An 11,784-nucleotide genomic window follows, 5' to 3' on the forward strand; every position below is an offset into this window, starting at 1 on the left:
TTTTAGATTTTATTTATTTATTCATGAGAGACACACAGACAGAGAGGCAGAGACATAGGCAGAGGAGAAGCAGCAGGCTCCCTGCAGGGAGCCCAATGTGGGACTCGATCCCAGGATTCCGGGATCACAACCTGAGCCAAAGGCAGACACTCAACCTCAGAGTCACCCAGGAGTCCCAGCAGTAGTTAATTAACATCCTTACCGTGACCATATGCAGTGAGGGAAGGCTAATTTTTCCAAAGGAGGGTCAGGATGTTGCCAGACACAGAAGTCTGCTGAAATATTTGTCTTTACAGAAACTTGATGGTTCTTTTTTTTTTTTTTTTAAGTTTTTAAAAATTTATTTGAGAGAGAGAGAAACAGAGCATGCACACACAAAGGAGGCAGAGAAGGGTAGAGGGAAAGGGAGAGAATCCAAGCAGACTCTAGACTGAATGTGGAGCACTTAACCAGCTGAGCGACCCAGGGTCCCCAAACCTTGGTAGTTCTATAAAGCATGGCAAGGTAGATGTTATACAGTGAAACAATCATAGTAGTAGAAGCATTTCAAGATCCAGAGTTATCCCAGATTCTAAGCTTCCAGAACATAAATGTGATGTCTACCTTGAGTAGCCCTGCAAAGTAGAGCAGTGTAGATGCTCAGTGACTCGCTCTTGATACAGGAAGAGGATGACCCTGGAGGTCCTTCCAAAGAGTTAACCATCTGAGCATGCATTTAAAAGCACAGTAGGAGTTTCTGAATTACTCAATAGTAATTACTGAATTCTTCAGAGGGCTTTGAATATGCAACACACTGAAGGTATGGAATAATGGCATAATTTAGAAACTAGTAGTGTGGAATTCCTATCACCCGAGGAAGCACTGGTGGAGAACAAGTATAAAGAGGTAGGAAAGGGACAGAACGTCACAAGCTTTCCCCATAGTTGGTCATTCATCTTCGTGTTCCCAGGACAGTGCGAGTTGATGCTTGCTGCCTGGGTGTAATTATTGAAGGGCTCCCTTTCACTGTCAAAAAAAGTCCTGGTTTGAGCAATAAGTTTTATGGTCAGCGTGATCCTGTGCTGTGATGAGAAGAACCAGTGTCCACCGGTCAATCAGTGACTGGGCTTTTTGCTCCACAATGAAACCATTAAGAGACACCACTTTTTTTGAGTTGAGAATACATTTGCAAAAATATAAGAATCAAGGAAATTATTTCTAGTGAGTAATTGCCAAGGCAAGACTTTTGAGAACACCTTCTTAATCCTGTTTTCCATAAGATTATATTTTAGTGTTTTACATGGCTCCCTGTTAGGAATATGAACTTCATTTTAAATATGAACTGACAATTTTCTTTTACAGTATGCACAAATGAAAGATTTTTATGACACCACCATTGTTTGGAAAAGTTGTGTAAGTAAGTACATTTTTTTCCTGATCAGAGAAGATAGTCACAAAAGAAACCTCATTGTTTTTTCTTTTTCTATGTACTATTTAATTCTGAAAGTGATACAGAGATTTATAATAAAAATTATTATTCAATCCTCTCCCAATTTTCAATCAATCCCTGGGTGAGCTAATGGATTTTCTTACCTACAAAGTTATCAAGATATTGTCTTATATTCTATATTTTTATTTATAATGTTGTTATGTTTGGGCTTTTAAACGTGGGTATTATTGGGTATGATATAAGAACTAATTTTGTATTTTTATTAAATGCTTTTAATCACTAATTTGAAATAGCTATCTATATTTCCATAAATATATGCTTAATTTTGGGATTTATCTTGTGTCCCATTAATCTACATACATATTTTTGCATTTATACACCACTATTTCAACTTCTATGACTTTTTATTATGTTTTAATATTTGATAAAACAACATCTCTTATTGTTCTTGTCAAAAAATCCTTATTGGTTCTCATGCATTTTTTTTTTTCTTTCAGATGATTTTAGAATCAGGTCATTGGGTTCCTGTTTTAAAAATTCCTGTGGGGCACAGGGGATTTTTAGGGTAGTGAAACTATTCTATGTGATAATGTACTGATGGACATTATACATTATGATATTATGAATTCATGAACACCAAAACAAAAATAAACTGTACAACATAAAAAGTCAATGTAAACTGTGGACTTCAGTTAATAATGATGTATCAATATTGGTTCATCATTTGTAATAAGTATACCATATCCATGAAAGATGGTAATACTAGGAAATGGAGGGCAGGAGAAAGGAATGTATGGGAACCCTCTACTTTCTACTCGATTTTTCTGTAGTCATAAATTTCTCTAAAAAATGAAGTCCATTAATTCAAAAAAATTCTATTAGAATTTCAGTTGGAGGCTGCAAATTTGTGGAGAATTGCCATCTTTAAAATATAGTCTTGGCATCCTAGAACATTAGTTCAGGTCTTCTTTGATGTCCTTCATTAGCATTTTATTGTTTTCTTCAAGTACATTTTTTTGTGTTTTCATTTTATTTATTCCTAGGTATTTTACAATTTTGTTGTAATAGTGAAAAATATATCTCATTTCTACTATGTATTCCTATGGCTATCTCTGTGATTTAAGAAAGATGATGATTTTTAGTGTAATTGAAAGTAGTTTATGAATATATACCATGTTGTTAATTAACTTCATTAATCACTAATTCTGAATTGTTCCAAAATCAAAACTCTTTCTAAAAATGGTTATTGTGAATTTTCTTTTTATGCCATATCTAGTGTTGCATTAAACACGTATGTAGGTGTGTGTGCTAAAGACAAATATTTTCTACATTGAATGCAAAGAACTTTTAAGTGTGGCTTTCCAGGGACTTTAAAGATTTTTAACTCTGAGAATAGCAGTTTTGTGATGAGCTACAAGAGAATTTACATTATTTATTTGTCAACTGTGGTATTGCTTATGCACTTCCTTTCAGTCCACAGTTACTAAACAGGGTACAATTACAGTTCTGGCATTCATGATTCAACTCAAAATCACATTGCTACATAGACAACGAAGTGATTATATAACAATACTTTTGAATATGTGAGAGGAATTTCAACCCACTTCCTGAATGGTAAATAAATCTCTCACATATGCAGGTATATTAGTCATATATTTAGATTATGTTTTTTGTCATTAAATCAAAGATTTTCATTTCTCTTCTTTATCTTGGTCAGATGTTTTTATAGTTATTACCTATTTCTAAGTTTCCTATACAATTTTTATACTTATAGTTACTTAAAGTATATTTTAAAATTTAGATTGATACATTATCCCCAAGTTTCAGAGTAAAATTAAAGCAGAGAATAAAGATATAAGGGTAGGTAGAATCCAATCTAATATGATTCAATTTTTATCCCTTTTGCTAGCCTATTGATTTTAAAAAATACATTTTTACTTATGCAGTCTATTTTCAAGTGATAGTGTACCAACTGACTTACAGTTAAGGACACTTAAGCTAATATCTCCCTGTAGTTTTTGTGTTATTGTTGTAATATATTTTACTTTTACATATGTTATAAACATTACAGTACATTGTTACCATTTTTACTTTAAATAATCAATTATTGAGACACTTGACTGGCTTAGTCAGTAGGGGGATGCAACTCTTGATCTCAGGGTCATGAGTTCAGGACCCACATTGGGCATGGAGGCTACTTAAAAAAAAAAAGAAAGAAATAAACAAATAACCAACTGTCTTTCTTTTTTTTTTTTTAAAGGCTTTATTTATCTATTCATGAGAAACACAGAGAGAGAAAGGCAGAGACACAAGCAGAGGGAGAAGCAGGCTCCCCACAGGGAGCCTGATGTGGAACCTAATCCCAGGATTCCAGGATCACCTGAGCCAAAGCCAGACGCTCAACCACTGAGCCACCCAGGCGCCCCCCAATTATCTTTTAAACAAAGAAAAACAACTGTTTACCCATGTAGTCATAGTTTATAGTGTTTTCATTCCTTTGTATAGATTCCTTTGTATATAGATCTTTATTTCCAAATGGTATCATTTTCTCCTCTCTAGAATGACTTCCTTTAGCATATTTTATAGTGTCTGCTGCTAATGTATTCTTTAGTTACTGCAACCCTGAGAAAGTTCTTATTTTGACTTCTGTTTTTGAAATGTTTTTTCACTGGATTAGAACTCTCAGTTGCCAGTGTTTTCTTTTACGACTTTACAGATGTTGCTTCACTGTCATAATACCTACATTGTTTCCAAGGAGAAATATGTTGTCATCCTGACCTTTGTGCCTCTGTATATCACACGTCATTTCCCTCTGATTAATTTTAATATTTTTCTCTTTATCAGTGTTTGAGAAGTTGACTATGATGTAGGTTTCATTGAGCTTCTTGGATTAATGAGTTTTGAATTTATGTCACGTTTGTAAAATTTTCAACCATTATTCTTTTCAAAAAATTTTAAAGATTTTATTTATGGGGCACCTGGGTGCCCCACTTGGGGTTTGGTCTCATGACCCCAAGATCATGACCTGAGCTGAAACTAAGAGTGAGTTGCTTTAACTGAGCCACTCAGGCGCCCCTCAAATATTTTTTTCTACCCATCCCTATTGCCCTACAATTAAACGTAGGCTGACTGAAATTATCCCATGGCTTCCTGGGGCTTTGTTCATTTTTCAATCTTTCTTTTTTACTTTGTTTTGTTTTGGATAGTTTCTCTTTTTTATGTCTTCATGTTCACTAATCTTTCCCCCACAATCTCTAACCTGCAGTTAATGCCATCTAGTGTATCTTTTAGCTTATACATTGTAGTTCTTACCTTTGGATCTTTGATTTGGATCTTCTTTATGTCTTCTGTGTCTGTGTTACTTTTCGAGCACATGAAATACAGTATAATAAATGTTTTAATGTCTTTGCTAATTTTAATATCCATGTTAGTTCTGGGTTAGTTTTAGTTGAGGTTTTTTTTTTTCACATTACAGGTTGTACTTACTTTGCTTCTCTTTGCATGCATGGCAAATTTATTAGATACCAGACACTATAAATTTTACATTTTTTGGGTGCTGGATATTTTTGTATTCTAAAAGATCTTGAACTTTGTTCTGGGATGCAATTATTTAGAGGGAATTTGATTGTCACATCTTTATGATTTGTTAGGAGGGACTGAAGCAGTGCTCAGTCTATGGCTAATTATTCCCCATTACAGAGGCAAAGCCTTCTGAGCAGTCTGCCTAATGCCTTTTGAATCAGGAGGTTTTCCAATTTGGCCAGTGGGAACAAGCATCATTTCCAGTCTTCTATGAATCAGAGCTCTGTTACCTCTACTACTTCCAGGTGATTCTTTCCTCAACCTTAGGTAGTTTCTTTGCACACATGCACTGACTAGTACTAAGCTGAATGCTTGAGGGAGGACCTCAGCAGATTCCCACAGTTGTATCTCTGACCTGCTCTCTTCTCTCTATTAAGCCATTCTTTTTTTTTTTGTGTGTGTGTGTGTGTGTGTGAGTACTTAGCTTTCCTTTATTAAGCCATTCTATAGGCACTAGCCACCTTGGTCTCCCCAGACTCTTAACGTTGTCTCTTCAAATGAGGAAGTCTGCCTGTTTCTTCCTTGGCTCTATTTCTTTGCTCTATGAATCAGAAACACTCTTCAGGCAGTAAGCTGCAGAAATCACAGGGCTTTCATTGCTGGTGAGAGTATCAATTTATGCATACGTTTTGTAAAAGAATTTGTCATTCATTTTTAAAATTGAAGGTGTGTATAATCTACAACTTAGGGATACGCTTGAAATACCTAAATGTGTTCAAGTATTCATAGCAGCAATGCTTATAATAGCAAAGTTTTAAAAACAAGCAAAGGCTCATTGGTAGGAAAATGAATGAATTGTGATATATTCATACCATAGAATCCTGGGTAGCAATGAAAATGAGTTCAGGGCAGCTTATATATCTCAATATGGACAAGTCTTATCACAGTGTTAAATGAAAAAAGAAAGTTGCAGTAAAAACACAGCATCATACCATTCGTTATAAGCTCAGAGGCATATAAAATATATTGTCTAGGGATTCATACACTTCGACAAGCTTGAATTCAAACAAGTGTATGAATCCCGATTCATACACTTTGACGAGTTTGTTTGAATTCAAACAAGAAAGTGATGCATACAAATTTTGGAAGACTAGTCACTCCTGAGAGATAATGGAAGAGAGGGAGGGGAACAGGCATAGAGAGGAAGAGGGTATAACATATCAGGTTGGGGCAGGCTTCAAAAATATTGCTAATGTTCTGTTAACTTTTGTGGAAGGTTTATGAGTATTTTACAACTATTTTTATACCTTATACCTTTATATTATTTACTTGTTAGCATGTATTAAATATTTCATAATAATAATAAGTTAAATAAATTTTGCATTCACACTAGCTATATAGGTAACAGAATTTTAATTGTTTAAGCTAATCTTGTTCAGCCTTCTAAAAGAGCTGTCCTTAAAGCTATAATTTATTCAAATGCATTATAAACTAATTGAATTTTAAGATGGTGTTTGGACGTCTCCAGTTCTTGAATGATTGTGTCTTTTGAAAAGCTACCTTATGAACAACCAATTAAAATATTTAATTGAAAATATTAAACTTACATTGACAGAAAGTATAAACACAATCAACTTCCTTTAAAATGTCTGTTTGGAATAATTAACATGTCTTTTGAAAATGAAAATTACAATCTTTATTGGTTTAAAGATAAATTCCTAGCAGTAAAATTAAAATACAGTTATAATTCAAACTGTGTTGTATTCATTGGTTTTGTTTTTAACTCTAACATTACATTAAAAATATATATATATAGTAATGCCTATGTTGCTAGAACTGCCAAAATGCCAAAAAGTATACTCATATAATAATAACATGTAAAATCAAACAAATTTGATGTGTATGCATTTGTGTGTATTGGATGTAACATCCTCCCAAAGCGAACATCTTTAGGGGTAAAAGCAGTATCATGATGAATCCAAGAAGTCATGGCTTTGAGTCTGCAGTTAGGTATGCTCCACCCCGGGGCCTTTGCACATATCATTGTCTTTGGAATGTTCTCTTTCCCCAGGTATCCTTATGGCTACTGTCCTCACTTTATTCAGATCTCTGCTCACCTTGTCAGTGAGATCTCCCTTGTCACACATCTAAAATGTCACCCCTAGTAGTTCATATCTCCTTATCTGCCTTTATTTTTTCCCCATAGCACTTATTGTTGTCTAACATACTGTTTATTTTATGTAATTTTTTTCACTCTTTGTCTCCAAATAAAATTGTCACAAAAGACTCCATTGTTAATCCTTATATATCATCGTGTCACATTAGTAAATTTTGTACATATTTTATTAAGTAAACAAATAAATATATGCTTTTAAAGGTTTAGAGGTGGTATGGACAATTTTCAGAAACCATATGAAAGGTGACTTACCCTGAAAAAATAGTGATAATTTGGCCAATTCCAATAAGTGTAAATTATAGCTAAGACAGTTATCTTTAAAAGGAAGAAGTCTTTAATGATATTGGAAATAAAGTATCTTTACTCTGTACATGACTAGGGCTCTAGTTAGTGTGACTGTATTCACATGGGAAAACTCTTTCCAACTTTACGTACCTGTCTATGCCCTTGCTTCTTATAATGTAAGAAGACTGGGATTCTTCAAATCACATTGCTTTCCTGCCAGCTGCCTCTGTGATAAGTTTTTGTCAAATGGATCCTGGAGAGAGTCTGCAGAGCTGATGGAGGGAGACCTGACTGGGTTCCTGTGGCTTTTGTATCTGGTTCCTTTTCTTGCCCTGGTAGTTCCAGCTAATTAAAGTTTATGTAATTTTTCTTACATGTGCAGAATCAGCTTCATGGCATTTCCAGGTCACCAGCAGGCCAGCACCTCCTCTTGAGATGTCTGGGTCCAGGTGCACAAGACACACACACACACACACACACACACACACACACACAATGCAACTTATACAGTCTTGAGTATTTCCTTCTGTGGTGTTTAAGGAAGCCTAAATCTCTGTAGGATTCTTTTTAATTCCTTGGACCCTCTCTTTCATATACATTCTTCATTCTCTAGGCCCTGTGGCTTTGCTACATGACTCTGTACTACTCTACCTTGCTGACTCAATGTGAAGTTCAGCAGTTCTTTGCCTTCCCCTCAAAGAGGGTAGAGGATGGAAGAGGGGTTTACGTTAGAAGTTTACATTAAAGATTTCTGTTCCCAGAAGTTCCTTTCCATTTGTCTCATCCATGGAGGTTTTTGCTTTATGTTTTTTAAAAAAGCAGTATTGTTCAGGGCATAGAGATGCATGCTTCGTATATGATCTTGGTGGATTATACCTCTTATCTATATTAAAAGCATTTCTTTCAAATTCTTTGTTGGTCCTCAGACTTTTGTCTCCATTCCTATTCTTTGCCCTACCTCTGCCCCTCACTGTCTGATGAGGTGAGGGGCGGGGAGGGGCTGATATGTTGAGGCTGTGGTTCCCAGGCTCATTTGTTGGCTCGTTTTCAGATGGGTTTGGCCAGTGAGAAGCCCTGGAGGGGGATAAAACTGGAGAAACAGAAAAGCTAGGATACTTATCACCCCTTCCTTTCTGACTCCTGTCTCGACTGCACTTCCTTGTGAATCTACCCTCTGCCAGCTAGTGATGCTGGCACCCCCAGGTACTAGAGACATTGCCTCTCTCCTGGTATAACCACACTCTCTCCCTTTACTGATATCTCAGCACCTCCACACCTAAAATAACACCTGTAGGGGTACACAGGTGGCTCAGTGGTTGTGCATCTGTCTTTGGCTCAGGTTGTGATCCTGGGGTCCTGGGATCAAGTCCTGCATTGAGCTCCCCACAGGGAGCCTGCTTCTCCCTCTGCCTATGTCTCTGCCTCTCTCTGTGTCTCTCATGAGTAAATAAATAAAAATCTTCTAAAAAAATAGTTCTCTGCCCCACATTCCTGCTACTGAAGATCTTTAAAAGTGGTTTCTGTTTCCCTGGTTAGACCTGAGTAAAACACCGTTTCATGCTTTCTAATTTGTCTGGTATGGATGTTGCTTTGTTTTTTTCTTTTTGTTCCTATTTACCTGGCATATCTTACCATCCATAGCACATATTCCTGTGTTATGGCTCTTCTTGGTTTAGTGCTTTTGTTTTTGAACAGCATAGAGCTGGATTTTACTTTTTTTTTTTTTTTTTTACTTAATCGGAAAGAATTGTTTACTCTTAAAAGGCGAAGTTAACCCTTTAGCATTTATATTGATTACTATCTTTTTTATTTGATTTGATTACTATCTTATTTTATAGCCCTATAATTACTGTATTTATATTGTTCCTTTAGTCCTTTCTTGATTTTTGACTGGTTGATCAAATTTTATTTGTTCTATTTTACCTGTAACAATTTGGAATTTCTAATCTTGTTTTTAGGCATTGAGATAATTTTTTTTTTAGATTTTAGTTTTTAGAGTAGTTTTAGGGTCACAGCAAAATCGAGAGAAAAATACAGATATTTTCCATATACCCCTGCCTCCACACATACATAGCTTCCCCATTATCAACATCCCACACCAGGGAGGTGCATTTATCACAATAGATGAACTTACATTGACACATCATAGTCACCAAAACTCCATAGCTCATACTAGGGTTCACTTTTGGTGTTGTATATTCTGAGTTTGGGGAATTGTGTAATGACGTGTATCCACCATCACATTATCATAGAGAATAGTTTCACTGCCCTAAAAATCCTTTGTTTTTCACCTAATCTTCCTTTCCCCTCTGACCACTGGTCTTTTTCCTATTTTCACAGTTTTGCCATTTTCAGAATGTCATATAGTTAAACATACAGTATGTAATATTTTCAGATTGGCTTCTTTTCACCTAGCAATATGCATTTACATTTCTTTCACTTGTTCTTATGGCTTAATAGCTTATTTAATTTTAGTTCTAGAAAATATTTCATTGTCTGGATGTGCCACAGTTTATTTATCCATTCACCTACTGAAGAATATCTTGGTTACTTCCAAATTTGGGCAATTATGAATAAAGCTGCTATAAACATCCATGTGCAGATTTTTGTGTGGACATAGTTTTCAACTCCTTTGGCCAAATACCAAGGAGTATGATTGCTGGATGTTATAGTAAGAACATGTTTAGTTTTGTGAGAAACCATCAAATTGTCTTCCAAAGTGACTGTAGCATTTTGCACTCCTACCAGAAATGAATGAAACTTCCTTTTGCTCCAACATCCTCACCAGCATTTGGTGTTGTCAGTGTTCTAGATCTTGGCCACTCTCAAAGGTGTATAGAAATATTTTATTGTTTTAATTTTCTCTTCCCTAATGACATATGATGTTGAACATTTTTCCATATGCTCATTTTCCATATCTATATATTCATTGGTTCTTTTTTTTAAAAGATTTTATTTATTTAGTCATGAGAGATACAGAGAGAGGAAGAGAGGCAGAGACACAGGCAGAAGGAGAAGCAGGGTCCATGCCTGGAGCCTGACGTGGGACTCGATCCTGGGTCTCCAGGATTAGGCCCTGGGCTGAAGGCTGCACTAAATTGCTGAGCCACCTGGGCTGCCCCATTGGTTCATTTTTTAAGGTATTTGGCCCATTTTAAAATCAGGTTGTTTGTGTTCTTATTGTTGAGTTTTAAGAGTTCTTTGTATTTTTGAAAAATCTTTTATCAGATGTGTGTTTTATAAATATTTTCTCCCAGCATGTGACTTGTCTTCTCATTCTCTGGGGCACTGTCTTTCATAGAGCAGTTTTTAATTTTAATGGAATCCAACTTATTTCTTTCATGGATTGTGCCCTTGGTACTATATCTAAAAAGTCATCACCATACTCATTTGTCTAGATTTTCTCCCATGTTTTGCCTAGGACTTTTATAGTTTTGTGTTTTACATTTAAATCTATGATCTATTTTAAGCTAATTTTGGTGAAGGGTGTAAAGTTAGTGTCTAGATTAGTCTTCTTCTTTTTTTTAAGGTGAATATCCAGTTGCTCCATCACCATTTGTTGAAAAGACTATCGTTTCTCTTTTGTATTGTTTCTACTTCTTTGACAACGATCATATACTTATGTGAGTATGTTTCTGGACTCTCTATTCTGTTCCATTGATTTATTTGTCTTTTCTTTTGCCAATGCCAAATACTAGATTTATAGTAAGTCTTGAAGTTGGATAATGTTAGTTCTTCAAAATTAAGCTGTCTATTCTGGGTCTTTTGCCTCTCAGTATAAACTTTAGAATCAGTTTTTCAATATCCACAAAGTAATTTGCTGATATTTTGATTGAGATTATGTAGAATCTGTAATTAGAGTTGGGAAGAATTAACATCTTGACAATGTTGAGCCTTCCTATCCATGAACCTGGAATATCTTTCCATTCATTTGGGTATTCCTTGATTTTGTTCATCAGAGTTTTGTAATTTTTCTAATATAGCTCTTGTACATATTTTGTTAGATTTATACCTAAGTATTTCATTTTGGGGAGGTGTTATTAAAATGGTATTGTAATTTTAATTTTAAATTCCTTTTTATTCATTGTGGGTATATAGGAAAGTGGTGGATATTATATATTAACATATCCTACAACTTTGATATAATACCTTATAGTTTCTAGAATTTAAGATCAATTTTAAAAAGTATAACATGCATATAGAAAATTGCTTAGATCAAAAGTGTGCAGCATGATTTTTCAAAAAAGGTAGCACACTGTGTATCAGCATCATAGAATATTCCTTATTCTTTTTTCAGCCATATTTCCTTTCCAAAAGGTACTCCTAAATTTTTATATTCTTGAGCCTATGTTTTACTGTCACATTAATATCT

General features: G+C 35.0%; 1 long non-coding RNA gene across 16 annotated transcripts in view; it reads left to right on the plus strand.

Annotated features, from left to right (window-relative positions):
- The window catches only part of LOC102154414, a 48,267-nt gene that overhangs the window by 17,140 nt on the left and 19,343 nt on the right, over positions 1-11,784 (plus strand). For 11 of the 16 annotated variants that reach the window (XR_005356945.1, XR_005356949.1, XR_005356944.1 and 8 more), the window contains 2 exons: positions 1,342-1,396; positions 10,942-11,035. This is a non-coding gene — a long non-coding RNA (uncharacterized LOC102154414). Of the gene's footprint in view, positions 1-1,341; positions 1,397-1,926; positions 2,485-3,689; positions 3,750-10,941; positions 11,036-11,784 lie in introns of those variants that run through there. The other 5 variants (XR_005356950.1, XR_005356943.1, XR_005356956.1 and 2 more) reach the window with 5 other exon arrangements.

This window comes from Canis lupus, chromosome 3 (assembly GCF_011100685.1).
Source record: "Canis lupus familiaris isolate Mischka breed German Shepherd chromosome 3, alternate assembly UU_Cfam_GSD_1.0, whole genome shotgun sequence".
Taxonomy (NCBI): domain Eukaryota; kingdom Metazoa; phylum Chordata; class Mammalia; order Carnivora; family Canidae; genus Canis; species Canis lupus.